The sequence below is a fragment of the Rana temporaria genome, chromosome 3 (genome assembly GCF_905171775.1).
Source record: "Rana temporaria chromosome 3, aRanTem1.1, whole genome shotgun sequence".
Classification (NCBI taxonomy): domain Eukaryota; kingdom Metazoa; phylum Chordata; class Amphibia; order Anura; family Ranidae; genus Rana; species Rana temporaria.
Window position 1 is genome coordinate 123,102,291 of NC_053491.1, and position 26,362 is coordinate 123,128,652.

Consider the following 26,362-nt stretch of genomic DNA (forward strand, 5'->3'; position numbering starts at 1 on the left):
ACGTCGTTGTTCAAATTGAAGTTTGAAAAATGACGTTTTTTTAAAGCACATAAAGCGTCGCATTTTTCCATCGCAGAAAACGATGGTGTGTACGCGGCATAAGAATTTGAAAGAATATAAATAAACGTGGACTTTGCAGGGGTAGTTTTTTGAATAAAAGTTTGCTTAAAGCGGGGTTCCACCCGCATTTTTTGTTTTTAAAAAGTCAGCAGCTACTAACAGTGTAGCTGCTGACTTTTAATAAGGACACTTACCTGTCCTAGTTGCTTGCGATGTCGGTCCCCCGACGGCGATCGCTGGCAATCGCTCGGTCCTGGCACCTCCATCCTTATTAAGGGAAACAGGTAGTGAAGCCTTACGGCTTCCCTGCCCGTTTCCTACTGTGCATGCGCGACTTGCACGGCGCTTTGTGAATGGGCGGCTGCCTCCTGGGATACACACAGTTCCCAGAAGGCAGCGCGGCTCATTTACAAGAAGACACAACGACGTAGGACGAGCCAGAAGATCCACCGCGGTGGAAAAAGAGGCAGAAGAGCTACTTCCGCATAGCAACCGCCCTTTCAAGTGAGTGTACATTTTTTTTTCAATTAAGTATTTATTTTCCATGATCGGCATCTCCATCTAGTGGCTATATTTCAGTATTTTTCTGATTTATTTTTCTTTAGGAATGAATAAAAAAACACCTGGGGTAAAAAAAGCCCAGTAACATTCGATTTTGCATCCATTTTCACTGAATAAATACACATACCATTTTGCAGGAAAAGTAGCTCTGCAAATTCTTCATGAATATACCACTAAGTGTTCTTGGACATTTGTTTATAAAAGCTTTTATGTTCATGTGCTCTAAAACTACCAGTATATCAAAATGTAATGCAAAAAAAAATTAGATTTCAGTACTACTTGAATGTTCTTTAGAAAAAGGACACCTATAAGGGTTAAGGGAAAAATACAATTTTGCAGAAAAAAAAAGATCCTTGGTATATTTAGAAAGAAAACTTTTTCATCATCTCATGCAGCAGCTGGATAAAGGGTGTAACTTCAGCTTTCTTTAGCTGTTAGTTGAATTTATTTATTTCCTGCAGGCTAACAGCATGGCACTTGGTAGGGATAAGTGGCAGAGAGAAAGAAAAAGCAGTCTTTCCACACAGCTGACAAAAAATGTGAGTGATGTGTCTTGCAAAGTAAAAGAATTAAACACTTTTTTTTCTGCTGACAAGACTACAAGTATGTATGTTATGATGCTGATAGAGATGAACAGTTAAAGCGGGGGTTCACCCTATCGACGGGAAAAAAAAATATTTTTTTTATTTTACCTTAAAATCAGGCATTGTAGCGCGAGCTACAGTATGCCTGTCACGAATTTTTTACCGCCGTACTCACCTTGTAGTCGTCCATCGAAGATTCCGGGGAATGGGCGTGCCTATCGAGACGGAGGATGATTGACGGCCGGCTCTGGCGCGTCACGCTTCTCCGGAAATAGCCGAAATAGGCTCGGTCTTCACGACGCGTGCGCATAGCCTGTGCGCAGGCGCCGTGAAGAGCCGAGACCTACTCCGGCTGTCTTCGGGGAGAGTGACGTGCCAGGGCCGGCCGTCAATCATCCTCCCTCTCCATAGGCACGCCCATTCCCCGCGGGAGCCGGAATCTACGATGGACGACTACAAGGTGAGTACGGGGTTAAAAAAATCGGGACAGGCATACTGTAGCTCGCGCTACAATGCCTGTCTCGATGGTAAAATGTGTCGGGGGGGGGTGAACTACCGCTTTAAAATGCAAAGAAACAGTATAATAAAAAAATAAATAAAGTATCACATTTTATAGACAATAAAGTACTCCAGCATAATTAAAGCCATATTAAAGCTTCATTTAAAAAAAAGTAAAATAACAAACATGGTGCAATTAACTGTTCTATGCAATAGTTGTGCACAGAGCAGACCCCAATCTTCCTTTGGGGTCCAGGCTCCTCCTCTTCGTGCCCGCTCCCGAGCTGCCATGTCTGTGTCCCGTGGCACAGCATTTGATTGACAGCAGTGGGAGCCAATCTGCCCAGGGAGGAGGGAGACAGCGATGAGAGCTGCTTCTCTGGTGCACATTGCTGGATCTGATCGGGCTCAGGTCAGTATTGGGGGGGGCCTGGTGAGGAGAAAACATTTAAAAATAATACTTTGGCAGGAAGTAGTGAATTTTATTGATGCTTAAAGGAGTTGTAAAGTCTATGCATGAAGGTGAAAAAACCTTTCGTACTGCAGCAGCCCCCCTTTTACTTACCTGAACCCAATCTTTCGAGCAACAGGGATGAGCACAGCAGCCCCAGTGTCCTTAGTATGCTTGTAAAGTAGCACATCTTTTCCATGTTTATAACAGTGCCACAGCAATATGACATTTCTAAAGGAAAATTTTTCCCGGCAATACATTAAATAGATAAAAATACCAAAATGACCCCAAAAAAATATTGCGTTGATGTAACCCCCAAAATCCATACCAGGCCCTTCAGGTCTGGTATGGATATTAAGGGAAACCCTGCAAGCAATAAAAAAGGCACTATATACTCTGAACAGCAGTATATATACAATACGGTCTGCCCTATATACTCTGCAAGGTTAGGTTCTTAGGTCTTGTGTGTTCAGAAAGCATGCTGAATGCAGGAAAGGCCAGTAGCCCAATTGCATATTGAGCAAGTTCTGGCCAGTGGTCCATCCTCAAGACCCAGTAACCCAGTGTATGCTCTGTTGGAAAGGTCTCCAAGTCTGCTCTTGCCCCTGGATATTCCTGCACCATGTAATGCAAGTGCTGGCGATGGTTGCTTGAACCAATCAGACCTTGGCATTGAGAACTGAAAAATTATTTAAAGACATAGGTCAGACGGCCACCTTCTCAACCGATCTTCCTCTGATCGAACGAAGCCTCAGCAACACGTTGTCCAGCACCAGGAAATTGTAACCTCCCAGGGTATGGAAATGCATTGCACAAACTCTTCTTCAAGGCCTCCTAAAGATATTTCATCCTCTGCTCCCTCTGCGAAGGCAGGATGAGTTCTGAAACCTTACCTTTGTAACATGGATCAAAAAGGGTTGCCAGCCAGTAATGATCCCTCTCCTTGATACCACAAATCCTAGAGTCCTTTTGCAGGCTTTGCAGAATCAGGGGGGCCATGCAGCATAAGTTTGCAGAGGCATTAGATTCTGAGTCCTCTGGGTCACTAAATGTCACATAATCCGTAACTACCTCCTCTCAGCCACGTACAACTCCTTGGGTTTCTGGGGACTGAAAACTATCCCTTGAAGACTGATGCTGAGTGTTATCCTATACATCCATGCTGACACAATCCTCCTCCTCCTCCTCCTCCTCTTCTTCCTATGTGTTTGGCGGGCCTGCAGGAATGCTATCTGGATAAAGGGGGCCCTGAGGAAAGGAAATCCTCCTCTTCCTCCCGCTGTTCTGCCTCAAGTGCCCTGTTCATGATTCCACAAACCATCCTTGTGGCCTCCTCAAATGGTGACAGGGCAGTGCATGCATCCTTGATTAGTAGCCACTGGCATTGCAAAAAGAAACTAAGCTCCCCTGATCCTGTCCTGGTGCCATACTCACACAGGTACTCATTGATGGCCCTCTGCTGCATGTGCAGCCATTGCAGCATTGCCAATGTTGATTTCCACCTGGTGGGCAGGTTGCATTCCCTTTGGATGTCAGCCAGCCGAGCACTGGCATTGTATGACCGGCAGAAATTACCACAGACTTTTCTGCCCTGCCTCAGGAGATCCTGTAAGCCTGGGTACCTGGTCAAGAACAGCTGTACCACCAAATTCAGGACGTGTGCCCAACATGGGTCAAGTGTCCGTGTTGGAGGGCGGAGAGAAGGTTGGTGCCATTGTCACATACAACCTTTCCTGGCTGAAGCTGGTGTGGCATCAACCTCTGAGCCTGCTCCTGCAGAGCTGACAGAATCTCTGCCCCAGTGTGGCTCCTGTCCCCTAGGCAGACCAACTCAAGCTACACATGGCATCTTTTAGCCTGACTGCTTGCGTAGCCCCTTGAATGCTTACGGAGCACAGCTGGTCCAGAGGACAAATCTGCAGAAGAGGCCATAGAAGAAGAAGAAAAGGAGGGGGTGGAGGAGAGAGGTGGGTCAGAATCACCACTAGCATTTTGGCGGTGTGATGGCGGAAAAAGCTACAAAAACACTGAACCCCATCCTACATCCTTCCCAGCTGCAGCAGAGGGAAATGTAATGTCCCTGCCCATGCTTGCTGGACCATAAGTTAGTGATAATATGAACCTTGCTGCTGACCGCCCTGTCCAACGAGGCCAAAACAATTGCCTTCCACATGCCGGTAGAGAGGCGGAATGGCCTTTTGTGAAAAAAGAAATAGCGTTTTGAAACCTGCCACTGAGGTACAGCACATTCCACAAATTCACGAAAGGGGGCAGTGTCTACCAGCTGAAAAGGCAGCAGTTGCAGTTCTAGCAATTTGGTCAAGCTAGCATTTAGACTCTGAGCATGTGGATGGCTGGGACCACATTTATTTTTATGGTTCTGCAACTGGGATAGGGAAATTTGCCTGCTAAAATCAGATGGTGGTGTACTGCTAGCAGATTGGCTGCAATTACTTGGGACACCTATTACTATACCTTCATTCCTCTCAGTGCATGTTTTTGAAAGGACTGGAAGTATAGTAGGGTTGGAGATCGCAGATGAGGAGCAAGGAGAAGTCTGCCTTTTTCTTTGATGTGGGTCTTTTAAGTGTTGTTGCCAATGGACTGCATGGCAGGTTGTCATATGTCCAGTCAAGCATGTGGTCCCCAAGAGGCTGCTGTTCTGGCCTCACTTCAGACATGGGTTGCAAACAGCAACTTTGCGATCTGCTGCACACGTGTCAAAAAAGGCCCACACAAAGGAATTTTTAAAAGTCAGTGGGGAGTCAGTATGGCCTGCACCTGTGGAACTCTGCGGTGTAATGCAATAGGAAGGCTGTCCATAAGCTGCCCCCTAGAGGACATCATGCCTCATTGTAGTTGTGCCTTCTCCTCTCTTCTCTCTGGCACCCAAGTACATTCAGGGACCTGGTAATGGACTGAGGGGGAACACATGCTGTTTTTTTCAATGACTTTTATCTGTATTGCTGAGACCCGACATATCATTATAGCCGCGAGTAGTTTTAAATTACTTTTTTTCCTTTAGAAATTTCATTTTGTGCAGGGACTGTTCTAAACACGGGAAAAATTTGCCACTTTACAGGCATGCTATAGACACCTCCCAGATATAAAATTTAAAGGAATATTTCACTTTTACTGTTTCACTTTAAGCATTATTAAAATCACTGCTTCCGAAATAACTGCCATTTTTTAATTTTTTTTTGCATTGATACATGTCCCCTGGGGCAGGACCCAGGTCCCCAAACACTTTTTTATGACAGTAACTTGCATATTATCCTTTAAAATTAGCACTTTTGATTTTTCACGTTCGTATCCCATAGACTTTAACCGTGTTTGCGTGTTTGAACACATTTTTTGCCTGTTCGCATGCTCTGCTGCGAACCAAACCGGGGGGTGTTAGTCTCATCCCTAATAGAGATAGAAAGATTTGTACATATGATTTATGCTCTCCGGTCCATAAAACAGGCATATTTTAGAAATGTTACTATATAAATTAGACAAATTAAATATTGAGAAATTGGAATACGTTTTTGGGTATCTAAGGGATATATATGCTTTTCTTGTGTCTTGAACACATGAAAGGTCACCTAGTATAAGCTTTTTTTTTTCTAGAAAAAATTACAAGAATGAATATATGTAAAAGAGCCAAATATTTCAATATAAAATGCAATATAAACTTTTTTTTGTTTAAGACAACACTTGAACATAAACACCAAAAAAAATATTGCACATTTGATTACTATAATTGATTTTTTTTCTCCTGGATATGAATAAATGACCCAAGCTAAATGCCAGCTTCTTGCAAAGAATTTCATTTAAGCTTCAGTGAATTGAAAAAGCTCAACCACTCTCAACATTTTTAACTTCCTAGCAAGTAGCAGAAAATCTACCTGACAGTTGCCGTGGAAACACGTACAGGAAGAATGAACCACCAGCCTATAAATCCACAGAGAAACCTTCTTAATTGGAAGCCCTTTAACCCACACATTTTTCTCATAGCTCCACAGTTTATTTCTAAAAAAATTATTGAATTCATCAATTGACTTATGAAGGATGCTTCCTTCTGTATTACTGTTATGATTTCTTTATATCTTTAAAAAAAAAAATCACAAAGTGCAGATAAAAAAGTTAACATAGTTGTGTCACTAATGTTTCCTTCCTAGCAGTTGAAATATAATTGTGTGATAGATAAAAATTCAAAGTAAAACCATTTTATTTTCTTGTGTGGTTTTTAGATTGCTTTTTTTGTAACTATATAGTATGTACTGTGTGTGTGTATATATATATATATATATATATATATATATATATATATATATATATATATATATATATATATACACATACATACACACATGCACACAATAAAGATAGATATATACTGTATGACAGAGAGATAGTGACAACTACCACTTAGAACTAATTTTATTTTATGCATATGGTGCTAACTGAAGAGGATCTGTCCATAAAGAATAAGAAAATCCACCATTGCTGAGAAAGAAAATCCACCATTGCTGAGAATGAAGTTATCTCCTTAAAGGATTTGAGAATGATCACACAATAAAATGAGTGAAGATTGACTTCATTTATCCAATCATGTGAAAAGAAAATCCCTGTTTCCTTATTTCATCTACATGTATATGTATATTTAAAGTGAAAATTCACACAATTTATTGTGCGAACATTCTCAAATCCTTTAGTAATGACCCTCAATGACACTTGATATGCAGATACCAGAATTTGAAAAGATTCCAGAGTGCGGGTTCTTTTCATATATTCATATTCCAAGTTTGTGACTAGTGGGAGGTCGTCTGAACCTACACTGTGCGTACATTTGATACCTGTCCCAGGTCAGTGACCTACTAAATTATCAAGATCACTGTCCTTGAACACAGACTTTAGGCATGTATGCATGTGACTGCACAGCTGATCGGTCTACCTGTGTATAGTGGCCCAGTTTTCATCCAGGTGTGCAGCCACTGTGTCTGTCTTCCATGGTGTCTGTCTTTCAATGTTTATTTGAACTGCCCATCTGTAACTGAATACCTGTTAAATTGGGAATTGTGGCCTTGTCCATGCAGCTGCTGTGTCCCTATAGAATGACATGGGTTTCCTGCAGCTCCAAGTGTCCACAGAGCAGAGCTTGTGTGAATAACCCCTTTATTTTGTGTTTATTATTAAGTTTTAAAAATATTTTTAACATATTTTATTAGTTATTTTTTAACCGTCCTATTAGGGAGTGTACTTTGGTAAAATATTAGGGGCCGGATTCACGTAGATGGGCATACTTTTGGGCGGGCGTAACGTATTTGATTTACGTTACGCCGCTGCAAGTTTTTCAGGCAAGTGTTTTATTCACAAAGCACTTGCCTGTAAAGTTGCGGCGGCGTAGCGTAAAACAGCCGGCGTAATTCAAATTCGGCAGATAGGGGGCGTGTTTAATTTAAATGAAGCGCGTCCCCGCGCCTAACGAACTGCGCATGCGCCGTCCTTAAAAAATCCCGGCGTGCATTGCTCTAAATGACGTCACAAGGACGCCATTGGTTTTAACGTGGACGTAAATGGCGTCCAGCCCCATTCACAGACGACTTACGCAAACGACGTCAAATTAAAAAAATTTGACGCGGGAACGACGCCCATACTTAACATAGGATACGCCACCTAGGGGGCAGCTTTATCTTTACGCCTGCATAGCTCTTACGGAAACAGCGTATCTTTACTGCGACGGGCAAGCGTACGTTCGTGAATCGGCGTACCTACTAATTTGCATATTTTACGCCAAACTCAATGGAAGCGCCACCTAGCGGCCAGCGGAAATATTGCACCCTAAGATACGACGGTGCAGGCCGTCGTATCTTAGGTAGGCTTAAGTGTATCTCAGTTTGAGCATACACTTAAACATGCGACGGGCTTAGATTGCGAGTTACGTCGGTGTATCTACTGATACGCCGGCGTAACTCTTTGTGAATCTGGCCCTAGGTGTCTAAATCACTTGTGTGAAATAGAAAAATATTGAGGACACATGGACCTCAATCTCCTTCTTTGCAGGTCCACTTACCGAATTAATGAATGAACAGGATGTGCTCTGTAAAGGGGCTTCCTATTCATTCACAAACTGAAAACACAGTAAACACAGTTTATTATGCTTCAGATATAAATGAACACAAGAGTGGTCAGCACCAATGTTTTCATTCAGGAAAGAAAGTGGTTGGTAAACATGACAAGTTTATCTCCCCCTCCTAAAACTCGACCCCCTGTGTGCCTGAAACTGCTTACAGCCAGCAGAATGCAAAGGAGAAGAAGTCGGGAGCCCTACAGAGAGAGCCATGGAGGATCGGACAGGTGGGAGGGCAGCTGGGGAGGAAAGGCAAGAATGTGGAGGAGAGAATGAGGCACGCCCCGAGAAGAGGTCAGCAGCCATGGGAACACAGGGCACATTGCTGACAGGGGGGGCAGTGGGGGAGGTTCGCTTTTTTGATCAATGGCTGCAATCAGTGGCTTATCAGCTGGTGATCACAGCTATTCTTCTTTTATTACGTTTTTGTTATAAAAGATCAAGGTGAATAAAGGAACCACAAGCTTACAGATGAATGGTTAATACAGCTGAAATAAGACATACTGACCTGGCCAGCTGGAAGGGTTCTGTGCTGCCATTATTATTATTATTTATTATTATTACTGTTATTATCATCCTCAGGATTCTTCTTTGTATACTAAAATAAAAATGTTAAAAAATATACAATATATATATACCGCATATGTGTGTAATTTATTTTTTCTTCTGATAGGCATGCAATATAGCTTTTGAAAAATAAGGGGGATCTGATCACGTATGCCAATATAAATAGGGTCACCGTTAGGGTGAACACTACACTAACCACCAATATAAATAGGGTCATCTCACTGATCATTAGTGTAACAGGGGTGTGCTACACCAAACAAAAAAGTAACAAGGGGCCCTTCACTGACTGCTAATGTAAGAGAAGATTTTTCTGACAAATAAGGATGTTTAAATCAGAGAAAACAAACACTAAACAAGATCAGATGAAGATTGTGTACAGTGGTACAGAGGCAGGTTTGCTATACTGATAACTGATCTGCTCCTGTTAAACTGTTAATTAATAGGAATGAGCTTTGGGTTTGGTTGATCACGTGGTTAACCTAAACTGTAGCGGTTCACAGTTCAGAAAAATGGAAAACTAATAGGATTGTTTGCTGCGATAGCAACCAGTTATCAACCATGCAATTCCTGGCCTTTGAAACACAGTTAGGTGACATAGGAGAGCCAGAAACTGAAGTTTTCTAATATGCCAGCCCCCTCCCTATACATTTCAGGTTTCCCATCAGTCTTTTGTCAGTTATTGTATTGTTACATAGTTACATAGTTAGTCAGGTTGAAAAAAGACACAAGTCCATCTAGTTCAACCATAAATTGTGTTTGAGTAGATAGGGAAAACTGCCGGTGCGATTTCAAGGAGAAATTGTTACTGCTATACAGTGTAATATAGTGTTCTTTACAGAGCTATACAGTGCTATATTGTGCTATATAACAGTGTGATAGACTTCAAAGTGTCTAGTGTGTTCTACTATATTTGCTGTGCTGTGTTGTGCTACATTACTGTGTGCATTGCAATTGGTTACATAATAGAATGTACCCCCTAATATTCAGTGTCTAGAATCAACATATCTGTTTAATTTCGGTTAGCAACAACTTCTGTTGCTGTTTAAACACTTGCTTACTGGGCACATATACCCCCTTCCTGCCCAGGCGAAATTTCAGCTTTCGGCACTGCGTTGCTTTAACTGACGTGGCTCCCATACAGAATTTACGTCCTTTTTTTCCCACAAATAGAGCTTTCTTTTGGTGGTATTTGATCATCTCTGCTGTTTTTATTTTTTGCGCTGTAAACAAAAATAGCAGAAATAAACAAAAACAAAAGAGACAAGTAAACAAAAATAGAGCGACAATTTTGAAAAAAACACAATATTTTTTACTTTTTGCTATAATAAATATCCTAAAAAAATGTTCTCAGTTTAGGCCGATACGTATTCTTCTACATATTTTTGGTAAAAAAAATCGCAATAAGCGTATAGTGATTGGTTTGCGCAAAAGTTATAGCGCCTACAAAATAGGGGACAGAATTATGACATTTTTTTATAATTTTTTACTAGTAATGGCGGCGATCTGCGATTTTTATTGGGACTGCGACATTATGGCGGACACTTTTGACACATTTTTGGGACCATTCACATTTATACAGCGATCAGTGCTATAAATATGCACTGATTACTGTATAAATGTGACTGGCAGGGAAGGTGTTAACACTAGGGGCGAGGAAGGGGTTAAATGTGTTCCCTTGGAGTGATTCTTACTGTGGGGGGAGGGGACTGACTGGGGTAGGTGACCGATTTGTGTCCCTATGTACAAGGGACACAGCATCGGTCTCCTCTCCCTGACAGGACGTGGATCTCTGTGTTTACACACAGAGATCCACGTCCTTATCTGTGTAACGGCCGATCGCGGGTACCCGGCGGACATCGCGGCCGCCAGGCACGGGCATCGGCACCTCAGTGACGCGGCAGGCTCGCGCGCCCCCTAGTGGCCGCAAGAGCGAGGACGTCAGTAGACGTCCTCCAGGCATTGTAGAGCCTCCTTGTGGCTGTCATTTTACAATGGCTGGGGCTCCAAGTGGTTAAGTGCTGGGCCCCATTTAAGTTTTTTGGGGCATTTTCTTAATTTGTTTATTTTATTATCTTCAATGTGCTATTTTTTAAGTTTATGTTACTAAAACACACACCATATCTAGATGCCAGAGATTGTACAGGAGGGAAGTGAAGGATAAATATCAGCAAAAGAAAGAGGTTATCCAGGGGCAACTTGCATAATAGTGTGGGAAGTAGCTGCCCTATTCCACCAGATGGTACTGCCCAATGGGTAGATGCCACTGCTATCCCAAGGTTCATGCTGCAAAGCTAAGCAATCTGTGCATTTTTCATATCTGCTGTTGACAGAACCATAGTGGTTTGCAGTGTATCAATTGTGGTAAATATATTAGCCATCTGCATGTAATAGGAAACACATGACAATTCACCATAAAACTCATCCAAAGCATTATCATCCATATCATTCATACCAGTGAACAACAAAAGACCAAAAACTCCTAATTTTTCTTGCTCCTTTCCACCTTCCCCACCACCCATTTCAAAAGAATCTCCCACTGCCTCTGCTGCAACATCTGTTCCCTCAAGTAATAAACATGGAAGTCTGATAAGGGGTTTAGGAGGACTACCTTACTGCACATCAAGCAGGGTGGAAAGTCTGCATGGAGAAATGCAGAATAGGGTCAAACTCAGGCTTCAACCTGCCTGTAAATTCCTAACCTCACCCATCATTTCCAGAAGCCTAACTCTGGCTAGTGGGTCAAATCAATGTTAGTTTTCACCCTCAGTGAAGATAAAATTCAAAGGAGCAAATTAGAATTTTTTTACTAAAATGAATGAATTTCTAACAGTGTATGTGGCTTTCATTCTCTGAAGTCCATTCATTCAAAAATCAAATGTTAAATGCAAACTAAATCTTCCAAGCAACACATGAATATTCTCAGAATTTACATATAAGTTTTCCCAAGACTTTTCCTAAGAATTTGAATTTGAAATTGTACAGTATCCATCTTCGGCCAGCTTAAAGGGGTTGTAAAGGTTAATGTTTTTTCACCTTATGCATTAAGGTGAAAAAACATCCGACGGTACACCCCTCCCCCTCCCCGAACCCCCGTTTTACTTACCTGACCCCTCGAAAGTCCTGTGCGCATTCACATGATCCTCTATGGTTCCCAGCCTGGCCTTGATTGGCTAGGCTGGACGGATTGATAGCAGTGCAGCCATTGGCTGGCGCTGCTGTCAATCACAGCGGATGACGCAGCGCGCCGGGGGCGGGCCAAGTGATACAGTCAGCGGCTATGCCCGCCGCTGTAACACGGGAGCGCGCTCGCAAAAGCTTTCCACCATGCGAGCTCGCTCGCATGAAGGTGGAAAGCTTTTGCGAGGAGGAGCCGAGACAGCCGCCAAGGGACCCCAGAAGACCGGATTTGGGGACACTCTGTGCAAAACAAACTGCACAGTGGAGGTAAGTATAACATGTTTGTTATTTTTAAAAAATGTGCCTTTAGTGTTGCTTTAAATCAGACAGGTGTCTATTCCACAGCTGCTGGAACAGAGGAAAGAATATTTGCCTTCCCATTTCCATGATTTTACAGCCTGTGCTGCATCACAGTGACAGGTGCCTAGCCACCATTTATTTGCCTAAATATCCATCCCTGCCCTAGCATGGGGAAGCATGTCACTGTACCACATGCTCAGTAGCAAGGACTATATGACCACAGGTGCAGTACATGGTCCAGTTAACATGGGCAGGGATGTTAAATCTCTTGTAGGATGGACTGGGTACATTTGGCAGTGTCTGGGCAAGATGCAGGATAGGGAGAACTGCTGGAGCTCATGATGCAACTTGATTACGGTGACTAGTCACCTCTACCCCCTCCTCCTCTTCAATGGCTTCATTCCATAACTTGCAAGAACCACCAGTTCATCCCAAGCAATGAAGAGCTTATACAACTTCCCAGGAGAAAATTCTGTCATGCTGTTTTCAGCTGCCATATATGGGGAGCAGGAGCACCACTACGACAGAGATTCTGTTAGCTTTTCAGGGTAAGACTAAGAGGTGGCTAACCTCATGCCATTTAGTCAGTGGTGTATTTAGGTTTTGTGCTGCCCTAGACCTGAATTACTTATGCAACCCCTAATTTAAATATGACCCATCCCTTCTTGTCAAGGTCACACCCCTTCCTGTTCAAGACCTGCTCTGAAATTTTCCAGTGGAGACACTAGTTCTGAGGGCCTTGGGGGGGATTCCCTTAGACTGCAGATTATATTTCCTTTCACTTCCTGTTTTTCTATGGGACAGGAAATTAAGGGAAATGAACAGATGGCAAAACAAATTTAACAGGGGCTATTACCATCCCTTGCTCTATCCAAAATGGAAAAAAAAAATGTTGCCTATAGTTCTACTTTAACTGCTTGCCACCCGCTGCATACAGATATACGTCTGCAGCATGGCATGGAAAGGCAAAAGGACAAATATATACGTCCCCCTTTAAGAAGGGGCATTGTTGACATCCGTGGGTTTTCATTTGTTTAATTAGTTTTCGGGAATTTATTTCATTTATTTGTTTTCGGATCGATTGGAAATGTTTTTGAATCAAATTTGAATAGTTTTCGAATTCAAATAGTTTTCAAATTCAAATAGTTTTCCAATTTCCAATGAGAATAAAATTGAATAGAAAATAAAGGAATAAAATAGAAAAAGAAATGTGTGTGTAAACACACAAATCCCTGTGCTTTCTGGGCAGAGGAGACATGTAGCTTGTTCCTACTAAGTAGGAACAACGGTATGTCTCCTCACCTAATCAGTCCTAACCCAATACAGTTATAACACACTGAGGGATCACACATTTAACCACTTGATCAATGGTCCCAAGAATGTGTCAAAGGTGTCACAATGTCACAGTACCAATAAAAATTGCAGATCACCGCTATTACTAGTAAAAAAAAAGTAATAATGAAAATGCCATAAATCTTTCCCATAGTTTGTAGATGCTATAACTTTTGTGCAAACAAATCAATATACGCTTTTTGCGATGTTTTTTAACCAAAAATATGTAGAAGAATACATATGAAACTGATGGAGAAATATATATATATATATATATATATATATATATATATATATATATATATATATATATTGAGGATATTTATTATAGCAAAATTTAAAAAGTATATATTTTTTTCAAAATTGTCACTTTTTTTCCATACATTTTTTATTTAAATGAAAAACTGTAAATGTTTACAGTTTGAACAGCATGTACATCATACACAAGTAAAAAAAAATGTTGTGGACTACAAATGTCTTTCAGGTATTCTCATGTACCAGAGAAATAAACAGAATGCACAACAATCAGGCAATCCTAAAAGCATAATCTCCATTTGGCACATTGGTGACATATCTAATCATTGCTATATGTACATGGTCAGCAACCCTGCTATGTCTGGAACGTTAATAATATCAGGGCTCGGTTTTGAAAATGAAAACGGCAAGAAGTGAGAAAGGAAATAGACATAAAGGCTGAAAAGAGGGAGAAACAAAAGAGAGAGAGAAGAATAAAAAGGGGAGGGGGGAGGGGAGAGAGAAACAACAGGGAAGGGGGAAAGAAAAGGGGAAGGAGGGACACTGGAAAGAGGAGTCTGCAGGGTATGGAATGACAAAGTTAGAATGATGAGCTCAGCCGGCTCTGCCCCACCGCCCCCCCCCCCCCAGCCATAACATTTTTTATTAAATTATCGTAAGGTATATGTTTAGTGCGCGAATCGACACCTTGTCTAGGAATTGGCAATTTGGAAGTGATCGGTCATTTTTCCGTGATTTTTTGTATCCGTTCTTGGGAGATGTGTATCATTTCCTCCATCTCTTCTATTTTAGAAAACTTGGCCAACTATTCTCTAACAGATGGTGGGGTTACAGTAGATCACCAGTGTATCAGAACACACAGTCTTGCCACATTCACCATGTGCATAGCTAGGGATTTGTAATAAGCACTTTTAGACAATGTTGTGTGATGCAATAAATATTGTGCTGGAGTATAATTTAAGGTATACATGGTGACATGTGAGATGATATCATGTACCTTTTTCCAGAAAGGCTGGATGGAGTCACAGTCTCACCAGACATGGAGCATAGTGCCTTCTGCTTTACCACATCTCCAGCACGTGTTAGGTATGGATGGTGAGTAGGGAGGGAGTTTTGTACCACCGTGTTTCAATTTTATAACAGTTTTCCTGAATAGCAACGTTCATGGAGTCCGTATTTGTGTATAGTTTCCCACTCCTAGTCGGATACGGAAATCTGAAGTTCCCTACCACATGCAGAGCATGCAGGATCTCTGGTGATCTTAGGCTCTTCCAGTAACATTGTGTAAATGAGGGATATTAAATGCCCTTGTGGCATTTTTCTTGTACAAAGGGATTCAAATAGTATGAGCTGTCTTGTCCATGTTGATTTATGACAATAACTTTAAAACCTTTAAAATTTGCACTTTTGATTTTTCATGTTCGTGTCTCAAAGACTTTAACGGTGTTCGCATGTTCGAACACATTTTTTGCCTGTTCGCATGTTCTGCTGCAAACCGAACTGGGGGCTGTTCGGCTCATCCCTAGTCATCACTGAGGACAAGGGGACACTCTTTACATCTGGAGCAAAATTGATTAAATCTCCAAATGTATTTATATAAAACTTGCTTTTTTTTCACCCTTTAATGAAATCTTTCTGTAGAAAGATTTCATTAAAGGGTGAAAAAAAAGCAAGTTTTATAGTTAAAAAAAAATAGAAGTAATATGCTATAAAAAACATACATAGTATTTCTAGAATTTAAATGTTTTCTCTTTTGTTTGACTTTGGAAGACCAAAAAAAAAATTATTATATTAAAATGTATTAAAACAGAAGTAATATCCACTTGAAAAAATAAATGATATAGTTCTCCATGAAATAGTAAATTATAGTCAAACCATAGCAGTCAAAACTATTTACCATTTGCCATTGAAGAATTTGGTTCTGCTATAAACCAGGGTTCATTTGAATTTTTTTATGTGACACCCTTTTTGCGCAGCGGTTTATCAAACACAGTTTTTTGGAGAAAAATTGAATTTAATAAATGAAATTTTTTTTAAAAAAAAACACAATATAAACCCCAATTTCTTTGTAAAATATGAAATATTATGTTATGCTGAGTAAATAGATACCTAAGGCCCCATACACACGAGAGGATTTATCCGCAGATACGGTCCAGCGGACCGTATCCGCGGATAAATCCTCTCGAGGATTTCAGAAGATTTCTATGCGATGGCGTGTACACACCATCGCATTGAAATCCGCGCTGAAATCCTCTGGCGACGCTGTCATATAAGGAATTCCACGCATGCGTCAAATCATTACGACGCGTGCGGGGAATCCCTTTGGACGGATGGATCCGGTGAGTCTGTACAGACGAGCGGATCCATCCTTTGGGATGGACTTCAGCAGATGGATTTGTTGAGCATGTCAGCAAATATTCATCTGCTGAAAATCCATCCCAGGGGAGATTTATCCGAGGATAAATATCCGCAGGAGTGTACACACCATAGAATCTATCCGCTGAAACCCATTTGATGGGATTTATCTGCGGATAGATTCTATGGTGTGTACGGGGCCTAACACGTCATGATTTTAAATTGCATACGCTCGTTGAATGGCGCCAAACTACGGTACTTAAAAATCTCCATAGGTTATTTTTTATATCTACAGGTTATCAGTTTAGAGCTACAGAGGAGGTTTAGTAAAATGTATTGCTCTCACTCTGACATTCGTGGCAATACCTCATGTCTGTGATGCAAATACTGGTTATATATGTGGACGTGACCTACATACGTGTTCACCACAGTGTGCGAGTACGGGGAGATGGGGGTGCTTTAAAATCGATCTTTTGCCATAAAAAAGTGGCATTGTTTACATTGGGCAGGAACCCGGAGTGACGTCATGATGTCATGACATCGCTCCAGTCCTTCTAGGCCATAGAAATGAGCAAAGGCCATGTTTCCTTCGATCTTCCCTGTATCCAGCCGCCACCAGCGTTGGATTGGTTCACATTTCAGGAGGTTGGCATGCAGCTTGTATTACATTTTAATCGGGTGAAAACTCACTGGGTATGACCACTGTAAATGTCTGCAATGTAGAGAAGGGAAATACCCTCAAATGGCACACACCATCAGAGTTCAATAGTCACAGTAGTGAAAGCAGCCTCAGCTCCATCCAGGTCACGCCCCCTGCTTACAGGGATTAAGTCATGTGGTTAGCTGCACACTTCATGGAAACAGAATACCTAACTAGGACATGTACCAGGGAGGGCATGAAGGGTGGAAAACAGGTTGGGGCCATTGTAATACTCAACCTTTCATGGCACTAAATGCAACAAGGCTCATGCCTAGGGCAGCACTTTGCAGGGGGCAGCATGAAAAGCGTCACCTGCCAGCTTGCACTACACTTTTAGAGCAGCGCCAGTCTTATGAGGTGGACTGTGCTGCAAGAAAAATCAGTCTGGCTCCCCCATAAAGTGGCCGCACTGCTGCCGGTATGATAGGGATGGTGCAGACACAAGGGACACTGACATTGTCACCTATACCTGGCAGGTAGTAGGACTCTCCTGCAATCCTTTGTTTGTGTCAGTTGTACATATTAAGGAATCTTAATTGTATTTCAACAAAAAAGTTTTATCGGTAGTCGCCTCTAAGAAATAGCGCCACATCCAATTCATGAATCGAGAAACAAAAGGGAGATCCCCTAGTGGACTTTAAAGGCACCAAAATATATGAACTCAAAAAGTAAGGTATAAATATAATTTATTGTGCGTACGCACAATAAATTATATTTATACCTTACTTTTTGAGTTTATATATTTTGGTGCCTTTAAAGTCCACTAGGGGATCTCCCTTTTGTTTCTTAATTGTATTTCTGTTTATTGGTGATGAGAAAAATAAATAGATGGATTTATTTGTTCCTGCCCCCAATCCTTGCTTTTCTCACTGCCTGGAGCAAATACCTTTATGAATGAATGAATGAATGAATGAAAAATTTGTAGAGCGCAACACATGCGAACTGAATCGCTTCTGGGCGCTAGTTGTTTGTGACTCATGACCTCAAAAGAGCAGAGTTTTGATCCGTCTTCTGAAAATCAGGTGGTTTTCCTCCAACCGAATGCTGGTTGGTAAAGCGTTCCATAGTCTAGGACCCTGGAAAGCAAACCTTCTTTCTCCTTTGGATTTGTATTTAGTTTTTGGTACCCTGACCAGATTTTGGTCGGTGGATCGCAGAACGCGATTCGAATTGTGAGGTTCTATCTTGTCGCAAAGATATTGCGGAGCCTTCCCATGGATGCATTTATGTGTAAGGCAGAGTGCTTTAAATGCAATTCTGTCTTTTACTGGCAGCCAGTGAAGGGTTCTCAGCGAAGGTGAGATTGATTCCCATTTTTTTTTCCCAGTCACCAGTCTGGCGGCCGTATTCTGTACGACTTGCAGACGGGAGATTTGGTACTTTGGGAGTCCGAGGTACAGGGCGTTAGCATAGTCCAGTCTGGAATTCACGATTGTTCCCACCACGACTGCTACGTCTTCTTTAGGGATAAATGGAATAAGTCTGCGTAGTAGGCGCAACAGATAGTGCGCTCCGCTGACTACTGACCCTATTTGTGCGTCCATTGTCATGAAGGTGTCAAAGATGACCCCGAGACTTTTGACTTTGGAGCTAGGGTTGATGATTTGCCCCAGAATGGGCGGTGGAGTCCAAGTTGTTACCACTTGACTCTTTCGGCTGGCCTGAAACACAAGGAGTTCTGTTTTAGAACTGTTGAGTTTAAGATAGCTGTTGGTCATCCAGTTGTCAATCAAAGCGAGACAGTTCTCTAAACTTGGATGATGATTCTTTTTGTTGCCGATGCGCAAGTACAGTTGCGTATCGTCTGCATAAGAGTGATAGAGTAGTTCTTGGCTACTGATAATGTCAAAGAGAGGGCGAAGATAGATGTTGAAAAGCACCGGTGACAGGGGGGATCCTTGGGGGACTCCACATGACACCGTGCGCCTTTCAGACGTGAAAGAACCCAATTTAACTGTTTGTGAACGGTTTTCAAGAAAGGAAGAAAACCATGGTAAATCACCTTCTGCAACTCCTGCTACCGAAGCTAGTCGCATCAGTAACAGTTTGTGATCTACCGTGTCAAAGGCTGCGCTTAGGTCCAGCAGAATTAGGAGACAAGATTCTCCTTCGTCTGCGGCCTCGAGGGCGTCGTCCCATATTTTAAGTAAGGCCGTTTCTGTCCCGTGTCCAGGACGGAAGCCTGATTGTAACGGATCCAGTAGGTTATGGGTATCTAGATGCTGTTGCAGCTGTTGTACCACTATTTTCTCCATTATCTTAGAGAGAACGTTTAGGCCTGTTATGGGGCGGCGGTGAATTGGATCCTTGGGATCCAGATTCGGTTTTTTCAGGATGGGCTGGATTATGCCCTCTTTCAGCATGGATGGCACTATGCCTTCCTTAAAAGACTGATTTATAAGCTGTGTGATGGGTGGTGCCAGAATGTCGGCACAATCCTTCAACAGTTTAGTAGGGATGATATCATTGGGCGATGTGCTGTTCCGCAAGGCACCGATGATATTTTTTGTGGTATCGCTGGAAATAGGCTCCAGAGTGAATTTTGTAGAATGCAGAAAGTTTCTGCGGGAATTTTGTGGCTGATTGACAGCCGGATTGAGGTGGGTATCGTTTTGCAGAATACTTTCCCGGATTCTTTCAATTTTGCTAATGAAAAAATCCGATAGTTCATTACAGAACTCTTGGGTGTCTGAGTTGGGGACTTCAAGACATCCCGGATTCATGGTCTGGGTGACCATTTTGAATAGTTCGCGGGGGCGATTTAGGGAATTGTTAATCGCCATAGAAAAATGATGTTTCTTGGCTTTGAAAATTTCTTTGTGATATCGTGTTGTTATTGCTCTGTAGAAGATAAGATTATCCTCTGCAGGGTTTCTTTTCCAGGCGGCTTCCGCCCTCCTGCGCTCTTGCTTTAGAAGCGATAGCTGGTTGTTAAACCAGCCAGACTTTTTCCTGCGGCTGCCGAATTTGCGTTTCGGTGCTACTAAGTCGGCTGAGTGTAGCAAGGCTGCGTTTATGGCGTCCAGTGTATCAGCGGCTGTTTGCTGAGGCTGGATTGTTTTGATTTTGTTTCTTAAGGTAGATTTGAAGAGTTCTGAGCGGAGCTTCTTCTGAGACCTAGCCCAGTGTATTGTCACCGGTTTGGGTGCTTTTGACACTGGGGGGATTTTGGAGATTGTGAACTTGATTGCATGGTGGTCTGTCCATGGCAATGGTTCATTTTCTAAAATGCTTATTTCCAGATTTTGTCTGAAAATTAGGTCAAGTGTGTGACCTGAAGCATGAGTGGGCCCGCATATAAGTTGCTGTAGTCCTAATCTATCTAGGTGATCAATGCAGGCGTCCGCAATGGGATCCTGTGCGGAGTTAGCCCACAGGTTGAAATCCCCGAGTAGCAAAAGATGTTTGCTGTTGAGGGTATAAGTGGATATAAACTCCGTTAATGATGGCAAAAACTGCGATTTAGGCCCAGGTGGCCTATAGCAGAGGAGAATGTGAACAGTCTCCTGGGGGGAAGTTTGGAGCTGAAGAGTAAGGGTTTCCATGAATGGAAGAGGATTTTGCAGGGCTGGTTTAGTGATTGCGATGTGATTCTTGTGGATCACCGCCAGGCCTCCTCCTCTTTGCCCTATTCTGTTTTCTGTTATTAGGTGATAGTTTTCTGGCACCAGTTCATCGAGAATGGTGTTGCAGTCGTCTGAGAGCCAGCTTTCTGTAATAAAGAGGCAGTCTAGATCGTTTTGTAGTAAGAAATCGTGGATTTCTAATCGGTGTTTTACTGCCGATCTTGTATTAATCAAAACACATGATATGTGTTTTAACTGTGTCAAGTGGTTAAAATTTTTGATGATCGATCGCCGATCGACTCTCCAGAGTTGGTCTATTTTTAAGGCCTTTTTGGTGACGGCTGGTAATGTAGTTGCGAATTGTCTCAGATCCCGAATGGAGTCCGCAGAGTAACGCAGATTACCCATTATTGCCTGTCACTGTGGGGGGGGGGGGGGTTGATGATTTAATTTACCATTGGAGGGAGGATTCATAGAGTCCTTCCTCTTGATCTTGGTCCAGAGGAAGGCGAAAAAACCCCTGGCAGAGCTGAGCCAATGTGCTGTCACGGGGAAAAATTCCTTCCTGATCCCTGAGGGGCGATCGGCTGCAAAGCCCTGGACCAAGTATCGTAGGGTAGAGGGAGGAGAGGAGGGGAGACAGGTGTCCCTGTTCTGAGGGGGTACCAAGGCTCAAGCCTCAGATTTGTCTAGGCAGTGTTCCCTTTTTTCTTTTATTAAAAAGCAAAAAACACTGCTGATTGCTAATCCCGGGAGGACGGGGTCCTCCAGGGATATGGGGGGGAGTTTCTTTCCCAGGACTAGCGCAATTCCGGCTGGATTTGTGCCTGGCTGCGGTGCGCCGCTAGGCCGCGGCTGAAGCCGCGGTGTTTCCTGATTTCGGCGGCCGCGAAAGAGTCAGGCCTGGCGCGGATGCGGGGAAAAACGGCCGCCCGCGCAGTGCAAGAGACGTGCGAGGTGCGGGGCGGTCGTGGGCGATCGTGGGTGGTGGTATGGGGACCGATGTGGGTTTGCAGTAAGCAGTGTCCACAGTTGGATCGCTGGGGTGGCTGTCCTTACAAGGACGGTTCTCAGCGATTCCGGGGGGATGGACCTGAGAAGCAGGGATAAAGTCTTACCAGTAAGAGAGCTGGTCAGTCCAAAAAGCTGCAGGTGGAAAACGGCAGCAAGGCAGCAAGGTGCTAGAAGCGAGCGGAGGCGACGGAGAGGAAACCCCTGCCTGTCTGGGACCAGGAGCCACACGTCCTACTGCTAGGGCCGTGCGCCGATTACTGCTGGCCCAGTTCTAGCCCTGGGGAGGAGTCAGAGTCTGCCACAGGTGAAAAAAAGATTGCAGGGAAGGATGCACTGTGCTATATGTTTTCTGATGCACCACTGCCATAGTTTTATCCTCTTAATCATCCATAAATTTAGCAGAAATGTGTGCTTAACCACTTAAGCCTCGGACCATTTTGCTGGCCAAAGACCAGGCCACTTTTTGTGATTTGGCACTGCATTGCTTTAACTGACAATTGCGCGGTCATGCAACGTGGCTCCCAAACAAAATCGACGTCCTTTTTTTCCGACAAATAGAGCTTTCTTTTGGTGGTATTTGATCACCTCTGCATTTTTTTGCACTATAAACAAAAATAGAGCGACAGTTTTGAAAAAAAATCTATATTTTTTACTTTTTGCTAGAATAAATATCCCCAAAAATATATAAAAACAAAATTTTTAGGTAGATACGTATTCTTCTACATCTTTTTGGTAAAAAAAAATTGCAATAAGCGCATATTGATTGGTTTGCGCAAAAGTTATAGCGTCTACAAAATAGGGGATAGAATTATGGCATTTGTATTATTATTATATTTTTTACTAGTAATGGCAGCGATCTGCGATTTTTATCATGACTACGACTTTATGGCGGACACATCGGACACTTTTGACACATTTTTGGGACCATTGTTATTTTTACAGCGATCAGTGTTATAAAAATGCACTGATTACTGTGAAAATTACACTGCTCAGCTGCAGAGATCGGGAAATGCCTCCCTGCCTGTGATTAGCGCAGTGCGGTGCCGACTTCCTGGCGGGCTCTGCACGTGGATTGTGCGTCCACGCCGGAGCTCATCCTTAGTGACAATAAAAGTGCTGTGTCTCTTTGTTTTAACATTGTGTGCTGGGGATATCTTAGAGAAGTGTATTTGATAAAATAGGTATGTCAATTGAACTTTTTAGCAATGAGCTGTAATGTAAACCCAACTTGATCAAACTCTGAGGAGGTAAATTGTGACTCCCTGTGTTATAATGAATGGGTTTGTTGATAAATAACTGTAAAATCCATTTATTTAGTCAAAGGTTAATATACTTAATAAAAATGCAGGATTTCATATTGCCTCCTTTAGCAGAAATTACCTTTTGGGGTTCCTAAAGATTTCTTTTAGCACCAATGGAACAGCTCTTGGGCCAAATTTACTGGTCTGGCCAGTCTTATGCCGCGTACACACCATCACTTTATGTGATGAAAAAAAATGATGTTTTTAAAAACGTCACTTTAATTGACTGTGTGTGGGGGAAAACGTTGTTTTATGTCTTGTAAAAAACGACCAAAAAAAATTGAAGCATGCTTCAATTTTATGTGTCGTTTTTCAAAAGTGCACTTTTTACTTCACAGAAATTGACCGTGTGTAGCAAAAAACGTCGTTTTGTAAGACGTTTTTTCATCCACGCATGCCCAGAAGCTACTTCAATGGTAAAACGTGGTGGAACGTAACCTCACTTTGCAAGAACATTGTGAGAAAAACGATGGTGTGTAGGCAACTTCGTCTTTGAAAATTGAAGTTTCAAAAACGTCATTTTTTACTTCACAGAAAGTGTCGTTTTTTTTCATCACATAAAGTGATGGTGTGTACGGGGCATTAGACAAATGAGAAATCATTTGAAATCTATGCATTTTGTAGGCATTATTGCCATCCATAATATTCTTTGTGAGGGCCTTTGGTCTTGGCATGATAACACCACACATGTCAATAGCAAAGAAAACCACAGTCTCTAGATGTAGCCAGATTCAGAAAGACTGGCTTAAGTTTGTGCGGGCGTAGCATATCTCAGATACACTACGCCGCTGTAACTTAGAGAGGCAGGTACCGTATTCAGAAACAACTTGCGTCCTAACAACGCAGCGTAGCGTATATGGGCCGGCGTAAGCCCGTGTAATTCAAAGTAGGCTGGCAGTGGGCGTGTTTTATTAAAATGAACCGTAACCTCATGCAAATGAGGGGCCGAACGAACGTTGCATGCGCAGTCCGTGGACGTATCCCAGTGCGTATGTGCAGAATCACGTTGCAAATACTCAATGCTTTTGACGTGAACGTAAACTACGCCCAGCCCCATTCGCGTACGAATTACGCAACAACGTAAACCACGTAAAATTCTATGCTGTTCTGACGTCCATACTTAACATTGACTGCGCCTAATATAGCAAGGGTAACTATACGCCGGTCATACGCCTTACGTAAATTACGTATATTGATACGCCGGGCGCAAGTACATTCGTGAATTGGCGTATCTTACTCATTTGCATATTTTTAATGGGAACACCGAATGCGTCCAGCGTAACTATGCGCCCACGATACATCGGCATAGGCAAGTTACGTCGGATGGCTGAAGCCATGTTTTCAGGCGTATCTCTCTTTGTGAATCGGCGTAAAGATGCGACGGCGCGCATTTTAAATTACGGCGGCGTTTCTGAATCCGGGCCCTGGGGTCTAAATAAAACAGGTTACCTAAGGAGGTTCTAATCCTTTGCATGCAGACAAATCTGCATGTCAGGGATCAGCAGCCGAGAGATTAGATACTGGGACTTAGCTACACCAAGAAACTGGGACCAAACCATATGTATATATCTTTAAAGTGAGATTTATTTACAATGAACAACACCCACACACCAACAACAATAAACATGAGAACGCATTAAAATCACAACTGAACAACCAAAATGCAGAAACGTAACAACTACCAAATATACAAATATATACACGTGAAAAATCGCGGCTCCAGCCAATCACAGTGTCGGATCCGTGATACCCAGAAGTAACCCCCAGGAGAGATGTCGGCCACCAGAACGGTGTACGAGGATGGCTGCAGGGGCTTCGATCTCAGGTAAGTAATTCATAATGAGCTAGTAAGCTATGCATACTAGCTCATTATGCCTTTGTCTTGCAGGGTTTTTTTTTCACTATGGGTTTACAACCACTTTAAGTACCTTCCCAGATGGTTTGGCCATTATTATTATTGTATTTTTTTTAACATACTGTCGTCGGTCAGTGTCAATGTACTGCACTGGTGACAGTATGAAAAAAAAAACATATTTTTTCTTAATTTTCCAAAAAATTGTGACAAAAAATTACAACTTCAAAAAATGCACCATGCCTCTTAACTAGTAGCCGACCAGCCACCGTCATTATACGGCGGCAGGTCGGCTCTCCTGGGCGAGAGCCCGTAGCTATACGTCCTATCGTATAGCCGCCACTAGGGGGCGCGTGCGCGCCGCCGGAGGCGCGCGCGCGCTCCCCGCTCGCCCCCGACTCCCGTGCGTGTGCCCGGCGGGCGCGATCGCCGCCGGGCACACGCGATCGCTCGGTACAGAGCGGGGAACGGGAGCTGTGTGTGTAAACACACAGCTCTCGTTCCTGTCAGCAGGGGAAATGCTGATTTTCTGTTCATACAATGTATGAACAGAAAATCAGTGTTTCCCCTAGTGAGGCCACCCCCCCCCCCACAGTAAGAACACACCCAGGCATACTTAACCCCTTCCCCGCCCCCTAGTGTTAACCCCTTCACTGCCAGTGGCATTTTTATAGTAATCTAATGCATTTTTATAGCACTGATCGCTATAAAAATGCCAATGGTCCCAAAAATGTGTCAAAAATGTCCGAAGTGTCCGCCATAATGTCGCAATACCGAAAAAAAAATCGCTGATCGCCGCCATTACTAGTAAAAAAAATATTAATAAAAATGCCATAAAAATACCCCCTATTTTGTAAACGCTATAACTTTTGCGCAAACCAATCAATAAACGCTTATTGCGATTTTTTTTACGAAAAATATGTAGAAGAATACGTATCGGCCTAAACTGAGGAAAAAAAATGTTTTTTTATATATTTTTGGGGGATATTTATTACAGCAAAAAGTAAAAAATATTCATTTTTTTCAAAATTGTCGCTCTATTTTTGTTTATAGCGCAAAAAATAAAAAACGCAGAGGTGATCAAATACCACCAAAAGAAAGCTCTATTTGTGGGAAAAAAAGGACGCCAATTTTGTTTGGGAGCCACGTCGCACGACCGCGCAATTGTCTGTTAAAGCGACGCAGTCCCGAATCGCAAAAAGTACTCTGGTCTTTAGGCAGCAATATGTTCCGGGGGGTAAGTGGTTAATAAATACCTCAGGCTGTTTTCCAAAACGATAATTTGGGGGATATTTGTACTGTCCTGGCACATCAGGATTGATAGATTTCATATATATATATATATATATATATATATATATATATATATATATATATATATATATATATATATATATACACACACACCGTAGTTAGTGGACTCTATACCTTTGCTACAGAATAATATACACTGATCTGGGTTATTTTAACCAAAGAAATATATCAGAATACATTTTGGCCTAAATTTAAGAAAGATGCACTGTTTTTTCTGACAATTTTAAGCATTTCTTTTTCATTTATTTAGTAAAAAAAACAGTTGGTGATTTAAATACCACCAAAATAAAGCTTTATTTGTGTGATAAAAAGATACAAATGTCATATGGGTACAGTGTTGCATGATTGCGCAATTGACAG